This window comes from Myotis davidii, unplaced genomic scaffold (assembly GCF_000327345.1).
Source record: "Myotis davidii unplaced genomic scaffold, ASM32734v1 scaffold244, whole genome shotgun sequence".
Taxonomy (NCBI): Eukaryota; Metazoa; Chordata; class Mammalia; order Chiroptera; family Vespertilionidae; genus Myotis; species Myotis davidii.
In genome coordinates this window covers 1337625-1340808 of record NW_006294993.1, presented here as the reverse complement: position 1 = coordinate 1340808, position 3184 = coordinate 1337625, and the positions used below count along the sequence as shown (strand labels likewise).

Below are 3184 nucleotides of genomic sequence, written 5' to 3'. Positions count from 1 at the left end.
AGCAAAGGCCAGCTTAGGAGTACCCTAATTAAGTTAATAACAATGTACCTGCCTATATAGTTTAAGTTTAAAAAAATGTGGCTCTAAAAAGAAATTTCAATTGTTGTACTGTTGATATTTGGCTCTGTTGACTAATGAGTTTGCCGGCCACTGCTCTAGTGTTTACTGAAAATTCTTTGCTCCCATGCGCTGCAGTTCTGCCGGGTGATCGCACCTGCTGCCGGCGCTGACCCCACTCTCACCCCGCTGCCGGTGCCCAGCGCTGATCACTCAGTACTGTCAGTGGGTGTGAGCAGTGACTGCCAGTCCCGATTGCCCCTGAGGGCTTCTTCACCTCCCCCTGCTCCTGAGGGGTGATGGGGCAGCAGCCGCCACTCGCTCGCACCTGCTGACGGCACCGGCCCCAATTGCTCTGCGCTGTTAGCATGTAGGAGCAGCAGCAGCGGGAGCGGGGCTGCCAGCAGACAGGGGACTGGGGCCATGGAGGGAGGGGCCGTGGAGGGAGAGGCCACAGAGGTTGGGCCGAGACCCGCCCCTGTGCCCACAGCAGCCTCACGGCCCACAGTTCCTTTCAAGGTGCATGAATTCATGCACTGGGCCCCTAGTATATGATAAAACTTACCATTTTAACCACGTGTAAGTGCACAGTTCAATGGTGTAAATACACCAATAATGTACTACCACCACCACCACCATTTCCAGAACCTTTTCATCCTGTAAAACTGAAACTCTGTCCCCATTAAACCCTCACTCTCCTTCCCTAGACACTGGCACCCACCCTTCTACTCTCTGATTTTGACAACTCTAAGCACCTCATAAATTGGAATCATGCAGCAATTGTCTTTTTTGTGACTTATTCCATTTAGCAAAATGTCAAGATCAATCCATATGCATGTGTCACAATTTTCTTCCTTTTTTATGCTGAATAATATTCAATTTTATGTACTTATCACATTTTGTTTATCCATTCATCTGTTGATGGGCACTTGGTTGGCTTCCATGTTTTAGCTACTGTGAATAATGCTGCTGTGAATATGGGTGTGCAAATATCTGTTCATGTCCTTGCTTTCAATTCTTTTAGGTGTATACCCAGGTGCAGAATAGCCAGATCATATGGTAATTGTTTTTTTAGGAACCTCCATGCTGTTTTACATCTGCACCATTTTATTCCCACCAACAATGCACCAGGGTTCTGATTTCTCCACATCCTCACCAACAATTCCTGTGGTATTTTTTTAAAAAAAATATTTTTATTGATTTCAGGGAGGAAGGAAGAGGGAGATAGAAACATCAATGATGAAGAGAATCATTGATCAGCCTGCAATCCAGGCATATGCCCGGGTTGAATCGAACTGTGACCTCCTGGTTCATAGGTCAACACTCAACTACTGAGCCATGTCAGCCAGCCTACTCCGTTCTTTTATTTTGTTAATCATACTAGAAGATATATGTTCCACTGATTTTCAGAGATTGTGGGAGGAAAAGAGGGAGGGACAGAGGGAGGGAGGGTAGAGAGAGAAATATCAATGTGAGAGAGATGCATCAATTGAGTGCCTCCTGCATGCACCCTAACCAGGCCAGGATTGAACCTACAACTGAGGTACATGCCTTTGACCAGGAATCGAACCTATGACCTCTGTACTGGGTCGATGCTCTGACCACTGAGCAACACCAACCAGGGCTTTTTTCTTTTTTTTTTTAAATAGTATCCATTCTAACAAGTGTGAGGTGGTATCTCATAGCTGTGACTTGCATTTCCCTGATGATTAGTGATATTGAGCATCTTTAAGTGTACTCATTGGTCAATTTATCTCTTGTGAAATGTTTATTCAAGCCCTTTGCCCATTTTTGAATCAAGTTGCTTTTTTTTGGTTTAGTTTTAGGACTTCTCTATATATTCTGCATACTAATCCCTTAATAGATGTGTGATTTTCAAATATTTTATCTCATTCTGTGGGTTGCCATTTTACTCTGTTGATAGTTTTGAAGCACAAATTTAAAAAATTTCAAGTCCGACTGTCCTTTTTGTTGTTGCTGCTTGGGCCTTTGGTGACCTACCTAAGAAGTCATTGCCAAGTCCAGTGACATGAAGTTTGGGCCCTAGTTTTCTTGTAAGAGATTAAGGTCTTACATTTAGTTCACTTTGTATATGGTGTGAGGTAAGGGTCAGTTCCCCCCTTCATGTGGATGTCCAGTTTTCCCAACACCATGTGTTGACACCCTGGTCAAAAATTACTTGACCGTATATGTGAGGGCTTTCTGGGCTCTCTATTCGGCTGAATACTCAAGGGAGACCTTCTGCCGACCTCCCTCTGCCACTCTGGTACTCAAGCTGCCTGTCTCCTGCCTTCCAGCTACAGAGAAAAATCCCTCCATCACTAGGCCCAGCTGGGCTCACCCACACACAGACATAGACAGGCAGGCCAGCTGTGCAGATCCCCAACCTCACACATAAATCACGTGTACGCACATTATGTCTGCGCACATGCCCAGGTGCATAGCACCCACCTCTCAGGGCCTACATGAGACCTTAGAAGACCCCGGGCTCAGTGACCTCACTCCTGTTGCCCCGCTTTGGGAGCCCAGTGGAAGCAACAGCAGACACACTGCCCTCACAAACACTGGTTTCCGGGTGTGAGGGGACTTGCAGCCCCACATGCGAAATCCCCCCAGAGCCGTAAAGGTGGCAGTCACTGAAACAGGGCGCGGTGAGGCCCGCTGACAAGGATCCTTTACACATTATCCCACAGGCACAAGCAGCCCATGGTGAGAGCCCCGAGGGGGCGGGTGTGGGGGGCGTGATGTGGGGGCTGACCTGGCATATGAGGGCTATTTCCCGGCTCACACTATTGCATCCCCCGTGTGCGTGCGTGCGTGCGTGCGTGCGTGTGTGTGTGTGTGTGGGCGGGGGAGCCAGGATGTACATGGTCTCAAGCCGTCCTGAAGGGGTCTTCTGTTTCACCCGAGCCCGTTTAGCCGGCTGCCCTGCACACGTGTCACAGGGGCTCTAGTTGTGCAGTCTGGGGTTCTCCTATTTTATTGATGGGTTTTGGCACCAGGACTCTGGAGGGCCGGAGGGGGGCGGTGGGAGCGGGGCGGCGGTCCTGGGAGCGGTCGGAGGGTGCAGCGCAAGGGCTGTGGGCTTGACCTGGTTCTGACACCAGGAGTGGCCCAGCGCCTGCCG

General features: G+C 49.0%; 1 protein-coding gene across 3 annotated transcripts in view; it reads left to right on the top strand.

Moving 5' to 3' along the window:
- The window catches only part of RPS21 (ribosomal protein S21), a 22462-nt gene that overhangs the window by 17913 nt on the left and 1365 nt on the right, over window positions 1–3184 (top strand). The window lies entirely within an intron of this gene.